The 9,734-nt window shown below is 43.4% G+C and overlaps 1 pseudogene; it reads right to left on the bottom strand.

The window, feature by feature from the left end:
- Positions 1-1,679: 1,679 nt before the first annotated feature.
- Positions 1,680-2,499, bottom strand: LOC140596276 (proteasome subunit alpha type-2 pseudogene; annotated as a pseudogene).
- Positions 2,500-9,734: the final 7,235 nt, after the last annotated feature.

The following is a 9,734-nucleotide window of genomic DNA, read 5'->3' as shown; positions in this document are numbered from 1 at the left end:
CCCTTGTCCACGGGGGTGCTAGGAGTCTCTTTTGCCCTACCATGTAGTCCTTGACCTGTGCTTTGACACAGGGCTCCTAAGCCCTTGTCAGCTCTCAAGCTATAGGAGCACGAGGGGCACCTTTTGTCTTAACCAGGGGCCCCGAGGGGGGCTCCGGGTGAACCTGGATGGGGATTGCTGGCCAGGGAGACTAACCATGATTAAACGGTTGGAATGTTCAGCCCCATCCCCCCATTCTCCAGAGCATGAGAGGCCCTGGACAAGCAATCAATAATCAGTCATGACAGCACGAGGAAGCCTCCATGAAATCCCAATATTAATGGGGTTTGGGGGCTTCCAGGCTTCCTCTACATTCCGGGAGAGTGGTGCCACCCAAGTCCTCGGGCACAGGTGGGCCTGTGCTCAGGATCCTCCCAGACCTCCCCTCAGTGTTGTCTTCACCTGGCCGCTCCTGCCCTCTACTAGAAGAGTAAACATGTTCCTCTGAGTTCCTTGAGGTGTTCTAGCAAATGGTCAGCTCCATGGTGGGAGGGCCGAGGGAACCTCTAATTTGTAGCCCTCTCAGGCAGAGCCGTGCGGAACCTAAGGACCTGCTACCTGGGACTGGCATCGATGTTGGGTGGCGGTCTTGTGGGCCTGAGCCCCTGATCCATGGGGTGTGGTGCTGTCTCCGGGTAGAGAGTGTGGGAAGCGAACCAATAACGGAATCGGGACACCCAGCTGGTGTTGCAGAGAATCGCTTGGTGCGAGGGGTGGGGGAGGGAAAGCCCACAGAAGTGTTCGATGTGTTTGGGGTGTGGCCAAGGTGTTGGGATAGAAGACAAGAACGTGTGGGGAATGTGACGTTCTTTTAGACTTTAGAGTGTTGTCAGTGTGGCAGGAGAGAAAGAAAGGGCAGGGGAGAAGAGCGGAGGTCAGAGGCTTAGCACTCCCGTGGTCTGGCGGGTATAACACGGTCTCTGGCAAGGTGACTGGACACCCTGGTCTCTCTGGGACTGGACCCCCTTTGCACCCCATTTGACCCAACCTCACTGTTGACTCCATTCCTTTCACTCCCTCAAGTCACTGTGAGGCTTTAGAAATGTGGTCAGTGTTCCTCTGTCTGGGCTGGAAACAGAAAGTCTGTTAGCCCGCAGGCCCTTGGGAGCCCTTAGGGGCCTGGGATAGTTGTTTTCTGCGTCCATTATGATGGAGTGTAGCCGTGATTAGTTGGGGCCGCACACAGCGGCTCACAAACCAGGAGAGGTCATTTCTCTCTCAAGTGGAAGCCACAGGTAGCTCAGGGCTGGTTTGCTGGTTCTGTTCATCCACCAAGTGCTTTGGAATCCTGAGTCCTTCTGGCTTCTTGCCTTTGTTTTCTCTTTAAGATTGCATCCATCTATTCATGAGAGACAAATACACACACACACACAGACAGAGAGAGAGAGAGAGAGCCATAGGGAGAGGGAGAGGGAGAGGGAGAGGGAGAGGGAGAGGGAGAAGCAGGCACCATGCAGGGAGCCCGACGTGGGACTCGATCACGGCTCTGCCGGATCACTACCTGGCCTGAAGGTTTCTCAAGTAACCACAGGGTGTGTTTGATTTTACTAACTCCTAAAAAGCTAGATGTTGGATTTAACAGTTTATTATGATTTATAAGTATCGTTTTAAAAACATCAGTCCATTAAACCGTATAGAAATAAGTATGCAAAAAGTCTGCAAAACAAAACATACTTTAAACATGTTTAATAGAGGGATTATCTGAAATTCCAGATTTCTCAGTCACTTGCTTATTATGCTATGGCAGCCAAGTAATCCTTAACTTCAGTCGGAGTGAGCCTTCTGAATCCAGCTTCATTGCAGATTGCAACCTCTATGTTGTCTTCTGTCATTTGTCCTTCAAAGCTTTCCTTTAGGGTTAATATGGCTGTATGAATGGCATCTTCAAGTTCCAGGTCTTCATTATATCTTTTCTCAAGAAAAGTCTTCCCATTCACATAGTTCTTTCCCATTGCTGTGGCTTTCCAGGCAAGGTAAACTCCAGATGGATCTGACTGAAATAAATACGGTCGCCCCTCATTCCAACCACAAATTAGTAGGGAAACTCCAAATGGACAAACACCACCTGACTGAGTGTATTCTTGCGTCACCGAAGCTACTAGAGAGTACCAGCTGAGCTGTGAGAATGGGTTCTTGGTAAACGAGATAGTATTGCTGAGCAAGTTTTTGAGCTCTGTGCACGAGCACTCTGTAATCTGGGCCCATGCCACTATACACCAGGCCTATGTGCTTGGTAATTGGTTCCACTTTGTGGACACTTCGCTCATCATACAGAATGGATTTCTGTTTCTTCTCAGTTGCGAATACCACACCATTTGCGGCTTTAATTCCAACTGAAGGGGCTCCTCCAGCTACAGCAGCCAATGCATATTCAATCTGGACAAGTTTACCAGATGGGCTGAATGTAGTCAGCAAAAAGCTGTAACTGCACTCCGCCATCTTTGCCTGGAGTGCCAGAGCACAGCCTGATCTACTTATTTATCTAAATGAGAAGAGCCTACTGAGTGGTCAACATCCGGTTTCAAATTATTCCTTGTGACCACTGCATTCTGGAATGGTGACAGAAGCGAATGGCAGGAGGAAATTCAAGTTAGAATCTGAGATTTAGCTACTGGAAGCTTAAGTCAGAGGTAAAGGGGCCATCCATGTTTTCTGACAGAAATTCCAGACCTACAGCCCCCTAGGTGTTGGGTTTGGGTTCAATCAAAAGCCAGAATCTAAGCCTATTGTTCCTTGTTGCTCGCTTTAGCAAATGAGATCATTTCCATGACCTGTTGTATAGATTGAAAAGTTCTAGTAAGAGGTTGCTATTTTTATCATGATGACAGCAATATACGTATCCTGCAGTAAGTCGGTAGGGTCATGGACAATCAAAATGCCCAGGCTGCTTTAGGGCTCCAGTGAGAAAATGGCTGTGACCCCTACACTGATGAACAGTGCCGTGTGATGATGACAGAAGCCGCTCCAGACATGAAGGGATTTTATTACAACTGGCCACTGGATGGTGGCAAAGGGCGATATTTGATAGATGTAATAGTGCCCTCTGGAGCGTTGAGGGATCAAAGGGAGGATGTCAGTGCAAGCCCCAAGGATGACAGTAACTACAATACCATGTGCTGCAGGAGGCTAAGGGCTTCAGGTTCACCAGAGCTCTATGATGTACAAGTATTACCCCCACTTTACGAACCCTCTGTTACTTGACTGACTTTATCCTGAGACCATACATGAGTGTGGAGTGAGGCCAGGATTTGCAACATTCACAAGTACTCACTTGGCATTTGCTACGTGCCAGGTCTGTTGTATGTGCTCTACATGGATTACTTGTCTTTGTCCTCATATCGGCTCCATTAGGTAAGTAAAGCTGTTTTCCATGGTTTATAGATAAGGGACCCGAGGCACAGTGAGGACAGCAGCTTCCTCAAGATCCCAAAGCTGGGAAGTGGCAGTTAGGATTCAAACCCCTGTTGCCTGGGTCCAGAGTCCCTGCTCTCAGCCATGTACCTGGCTGTGTCCTTTATATCTGAGTCTGATTAAATAAACTATTCTCTCTCAGAAGTAAACACATTTGTAATTACAAATTGGTGTTGTCTAGAAGGACGGGGCAAGATGGTGGAAGAGTAGTGTCCCCAAGTCACCTGTCCCCACCATTTTACATAGATAACTTTCAAATCATACTGAAAACCTATGACATAGGCCTGAAATTCAGGAGAGAACAGCGGGAACACAACAGAGAGACGAGTTTGCAATTCTAACAGGGTAAGAAAATGGAAAAAAAATGAATAAATAAAAAGAATCCATTGGGGGACCGGCCTCCCGAGGAGCTGGGCAAAGGGAGGCGGTGAAAGACCCTGGGACATGAAAGCCCAGTTCCAGAGAAGCAGAAACTTTAACAATATTCCCTGATGGAAAGGCGCTTGCAGGGAACACGTGGAGGATCCCAGGAGGTGCAGTGGAGCCACCAGGTTCCCGGGGTCACTAACTGAGGAAGTGCGCCCCAGGAGGAGACCGCCCCACACCCCACAGGCTGAGCAGGTTAAAGGGCAGGAGTGTGCACTTGTCGGGGCATCGGGAGCAGCTCAGGAGGTGGCTCCTCACAGAGGGGGCTGTGCGGCACTGGGAGTGGGATTGCAGCAGCGCAGGCCCCGGAGCCCAGGGCAACGGGGGACACAGCCCAGGATCCTGACTCCCCCCAGGACAGGCGGAGACCTGGAGGGGCCAAGATAGTGGGGATGGTCCTACCTGCTGGTGCCCCCGAGCTGTGCTGGTCAGTGCCTCCAATCCCGGGAGCATCCAGACCAATGCAGACTGGGAGCTGTGGCTGTTACTGCGGAAACTGACACCAGGGCTGGAGAGCTGGCCACAGCCAGTGTGTTTGTTCCTCCTGGTGTCACCTGTGACTGTAAGTGTCGGGTCGGTCAGTGGACAGAGTCCTCATCAGGTCAACAGCTCCAACTGAGCCATGCTTCTGGCAGGGGGCACGGCAGCTCCTCCAGGTACACACACCTGAGAATCAGCACAGCAGGCTCCTCCTCAGAAGACCAGCAGGAGAAACAAAGGAACAGCAAGTTCTTGACCCAGCAGCACTGGAAAGCTCCACGGCAAGTCGAGGGATGTACAGTATAGAGAACCACAGGATACCCTGCCTTGTTTTTGTTTGTTTGTTTGTTTGCTTGCTTGCTTTGTTTCTTTGTTTTTTATTTTTTTCTCTCCTTTTTTTCTTCCTTTTTCCAACGCAACTCATTTTAAGCCACTCTGCACTGAGCAAAATGACTAGAAAGAAGAACTCACCACAAAAGAATCAGAAACAGTACCCTCCCCCACAGTTATAGTATTTGGATTAAAATTTGATGTCAGAAAGCCCATTCAGAAGCACAATGATAAAGCTCCTGGTGGCTCTGGAAAAAGCATGAGGGATTAAAGAGACTTCATGTCTGCATAATTTAGATCTAATCAGGCTGAAAATTAAAAATCAGTGAAATGGGATGTAATCGAAAGTGGAGGTCCTAACGACGAGGGTTAAAATGAGGTAGAAGAACGAGCAAGTGACAAAGAAGACAAGGTGATGGCATGGATGGAAGCTGAGTAAAAAAGAGAAAAATAATTAAAAGACCATGAGGAAAGGTTAAGGGAAATAAAAGACAGTCTCAGAAGGAAAAATCTATGTTTAATTGGGGTTCCAGAGGGCACTGAGAGGGACAGAGGACCAGAAAGTGTATTTGAACAAATCATAGCTGAGAACTTCCCTAACTTGGGGAGGGAAACAGGCCTTCAAATCCAGGAGATAGAGAGATCCCCCCTAAAAATCAATAAAAACTGTTCAAGACCTCCATATTTAATAGTGAAACTTGCAAATTCCAAAGATAAAGCAAAAGTCCTTAAAGCAGCAAGAGACAAGATATTCCTAAAATATATAAGGAGAAGTATGAAGTTAACAGCAGACCTCTCCACAGAGACCTGGCAGGCCAGAAAGGGCTGGCAGGATATATTCAGGGTCCTAAATGAGAAGAACCTGCAGCCAAGAATACTTTATCCAGCAAGGCTCACATTCGGAATAGAAGGAGAGATAAGTAGCTTCCAAGATAGGCAGAAACTGAAAGAATATGTGACCACCAAATGAGTTCTGCAAGAAATATTAAGGGGGACTATTTAAAAGAAAGAGAATTCTCAAGGAAACAGTCCACAAACCCTAGGACTGAATACGTATTATGACGACACTAAATTCATTTATTTCATAATGACTCTGAAAGTGAATGGGCTTAATGATTGCCATCAAAGGTGGAAGATTTCAGACTGGTTAAAAAAGCAATATCCATCTCTTTGCTATCTACAGGAGACACATTTTAGACCTAAGGACACCTATAACCTTAAAATGAAAGTTTGGAGAACCATTTACCATTCAAATGGTGCTCAGAAGAAAGCAGGGGTAGCCATCCTCATATGGGATAAAGTTTATCTCAAAGACTGTAGTAAAAGATGAAGAGGGACACTATTTCATACTTAAAGGGTCTATCCAACAAGAGGACCTAACAATCCCAAATATTTATGCCCCTAATGTGGGAGCTGCCAAGTATATCAATCAATTAATTATCAAAGTTAAAACATAATTAGATAATAAAACATTTATCCTTGGAGACTTCAACCCAGTGCTTTCTGAAAATTCCAGGTCTTCCCAGCACAATATCTCCAAGGAAACAAGAGCTTTAAATGATACACTGGACCAGATGAACTTCACAGATATTTAGAGAACTTTACATCCAAATGCAACTGAATACACATTCTTCACAAGTGCACATGGAACTTTCTCCACAATAGACCACATGCAGGGTCACAAATCAGGTCTGAACCGATACCAAAAGATTGGGATCATCCCCTGCATATTTTCAGACCATAATGCTTTGAAACTAGAACTGAATCACTAGAAGTTTGGAAGGATTTCAACACGTGGAAGTTAAAGACCATCTGGCTAAAAGAAGAAAGGGTCAACCAGGAAATTAGAGAACAATTAAAAAGTTTCATGGAAACTAATGAGAATGAAGATACTACCATTCAAAATCTTTGGAATACAGCAAAAGCAATCCCGAGAGGGAAGTACAGCACAAAACAAGCATCCCTGAAAAAACTGGAAAAAACTCAAATACACAAGCTATCCTGGCAGCTAACGGAGTTGAAGGAACAGCAAATGAAATCTTCACTCAGAAAAGAGAGTTAATAAAGATTCGAGCAGAACTCAGTGAAACAGAGACCAGAGGAACTGTGGAACAGATCAAGAAAACCAGCAGTTGGTTCTTTGAAATAATTAATTAGATAAACCATTAGCCAGCCTTATAAAAAACAAAAGAGAAAAGACTCAAATCCGTAAAACCACGAATGAAAAAGTAGAGACCACAACCAATACCAAAGAAATACAAATGAATTAAAAACATATTATGAGCTCTATATGCCAAAAAATTAGGCAATCGAGAAGAAATGGATGCATTTCTGGAAAACCACAAACTACCAAAACTGGAACAGGGGGAAATGGAAAACTGGAACCATCAAAATCCTACAGGAGAACACAGGCAACTCCCTTTTTGTATTGGCTACAGAAACTTATTGCAAGAAACATCTATGAAGGCAAGGGAAACAAAAGCAAAAATGAATTATTGAGACCTAATCAAGATAAAAAGCTTCAGCACAGCTAAAGAAACAGTCCCCAAAATTTAAAGACAACCTACAGAATGCGAGAAGATATTTGCAAATGACCTATCAGATAAAGGGCTAGTATCCATGATCTATAAAGAACTTATTAAGCTCAACAGCAAAGAAGCCAACAATCCAATCATGAAATAGACAAAAAACATGAACAAAACTTTAACCAATGAAGATATAGACTTGGCCAAAAAACACATGAGAAAACGCTCCACATCCCTTGCATTCAGGGAAATACAAATAAACACCACAATGAGATATCACCTCACCCCAGTGAGAATGGGGGAAATTAACAAGACAGGAAACAACAAATGTTGGAGAGAATATGGAGAAAGGGGAACCCTCGTGCCCTGTTGGTGGAATGTGAACTGGTACAGCCACTCTGGAAAACTGTGTGGAGGTTCCTCAAAGAGTTAAAAATAAAACTTCCCTAAGACCCAGCAATTGCACTGCTGGGGATGTACCCCAAAGATACAGATGCAGTGAAACATGGGGACACCTGCACCCCAATGTTTATAGCAGCAATGTCCACAAGAGCCAACCTGTGGAAGGAGCCTCGGTGTCCATCAAAGATGAATGGATAAAGAAGATGTGGTTTATGTATACAATGGAATATTCCTCAGCCATTAGAAACGACAAATACCCACCATTTGCTTCAATGTGGATGGAACTGGAGGGTATTATGCTGAGTGAAGTAAGTCAATCGGAGAAGGACAGTTTATGTTCTCATTCATTTGGGGAATATAAATAATAGTGAAAGGGAATATAAGGGAAGGGAGAAGAAATGTGTGGGAAATATCAGAAAGGGAGACAGAACATAAAGACTCCTAACTCTGGGAAATGAACTAGGGGGGGTGGAATTTAATTTTTTATTAAAAAAAATAAAGAAATAAAGAAATTTTTTTCACTTTATTTTCTTTTTTTATAATAAATTTATTTTTTATTGGTGTTCAATTTGCCAGCATACAGAATAACACCCAGTGCTCATCCTGTCAAGTGCCCCCATCAGTGCCCATCACCCATTCACCCCCACCCCCCGCCCTCCTCACTTTCCACCACCCCTAAGCAGAATAGACGTCTCTATAACATTTTTTTCCCCATCAATGAATAGGGTTTAGTGCTCCTTTTATTCGGGGCTTTTTTTCCACCTCAATCTATCAGTAAATTTGTATAGTAACCTCCATAAAGATCTTAGACCTCTTCTGTTGTGAATGGGATATGTTCTATGAAATCTTCAAAACAGTTATTACTTTTGTGTGTGTAGCAGGCTCTTGATCTTGCTATAGTGATGTAGCATACACAATTTTTCTGAAGTCTCTTACTAATTCAGATATCCCATGTACCTATTTCTCTGAATTCTCTATAAAGATGATCATATTGTCATGCACCATTATCTTCCTTTTTGATAGTCATTTATTTTGATATGCATAGTTCTGCCTCTGTTCTAGTGTACTTTTAAATGGTACAGCTAAAAGCATACATCTGTGTTTTATACGTGTCATCAGTGAGAAATGCACCTTGCATTTCACATTTAAGTGTGTGTGGTGTAGCTATTAGGAAATTTGTTAAAAGTTTTTATCTTGTACTCATGGTGAATTTTTTTCAAGGGCTTTTATCATGTCCATTGGCATGATATAATGTTTCCCTTTAATTTTTCAGCATGGAGAATCATAATTCAAAGTATTTTCTACTTTAAATCATATTTTCACTTCTCAGCCAAGCCTGCTTGTTCACTCAATTCACTACTATGCTGAAAATGGTATTAATTTACTTAGGATATTTGCTACTGTAAGAGTGAACTTGGCTCAAGTGTTTTCAGTGTGGAAATGGGGTGCTCATCTGGTTTGAGAGGTATAGAGAGCTTGCCCAGGAAAATGAGTTAAATAACTCATTTTCTATTTCTCTATGGACTGATTTGGTCCCTTATCTTTTTAAAAATATTGTCCATTTCACCCAGGATTTCTAATGTAATTGCATGATATTTATAATGAAATCTTTATTACAGAAATTCTAAAACACACACAATAGTAGAGAATAGTATAACAAACCCAGTATACCTGAAAGCCAGCAGTAATCATCTTTAGTACATGGCCAGTCTGGTTCCAATATACCCTCACCTTCCCCACATCTCTGCCAGTGGAAGAGGGGATCCTCAGACACTCAGATAAGATGAATACTCAGATGAGGATCATCTGAGACACTATGCTTTTTCATCTCATCTCATCAGTATTTCTACATGCAATTCCAAAAGACAAAGAAGCTTTGGTAAAACATAGATGCAATACAATTATCATTTCTACAAATCTAAAGAAGTTACTAGTATCAAATATCCAGTTACTTTTCACATTTAACTTATCTGGAATTTTTTTTATGTTTCTTTGAATCACAAATATGGCCTATATTTGGTGATTTTTGGTTATATCCCTTAAGTCCTTTTTAATCAATAGATTTTCCCCCACAACCCCCTTTTCTCCCCTTGCAGTTATTGTTCTTGAGGGAAAAAAGGC

Source organism: Vulpes vulpes, chromosome X (assembly GCF_048418805.1).
Source record: "Vulpes vulpes isolate BD-2025 chromosome X, VulVul3, whole genome shotgun sequence".
Lineage (NCBI taxonomy): Eukaryota > Metazoa > Chordata > Mammalia > Carnivora > Canidae > Vulpes > Vulpes vulpes.
The sequence above is the reverse complement of the archived record's forward strand: the minus strand, read 5'-3'. Positions and strand labels throughout refer to the sequence as shown.